Source organism: Gekko japonicus, unplaced genomic scaffold (genome assembly GCF_001447785.1).
Source record: "Gekko japonicus isolate JY-2015 unplaced genomic scaffold, Gekko_japonicus_V1.1 scaffold2412, whole genome shotgun sequence".
Lineage (NCBI taxonomy): Eukaryota > Metazoa > Chordata > Lepidosauria > Squamata > Gekkonidae > Gekko > Gekko japonicus.
In genome coordinates, this window is record NW_015159786.1 from 164,853 (window position 1) to 165,084 (window position 232).

Sequence of the window (232 nt, forward strand, 5' to 3'; positions counted from 1 at the left end):
CAGGGGTCGTTTCGTAGAAAAAGAGCTAGGGGGACTCATTAGCATAACTCATTAGCATATGCCACACCCCCTGACATCACCAGAAGTGTGTCATAAGGCCACACACCCTGCCCCCAACGGTCCCGGCCGCCACCGCCGGCCTTACAGCTCCACTGCTGAGCCCCATGAGGGGCCCGGCGGTGGACCTGCAAGGCCGGCAGGAGTGCAAGGAAGCCCCGCGAAGGCCCTCCCT

At 62.5% G+C, this 232-nt stretch overlaps 1 protein-coding gene across 1 annotated transcript in view; it reads right to left on the reverse strand.

The window, feature by feature from the left end:
• The window catches only part of COG3 (component of oligomeric golgi complex 3), a 55,769-nt gene that overhangs the window by 28,169 nt on the left and 27,368 nt on the right, over nt 1-232 (reverse strand). The window lies entirely within an intron of this gene.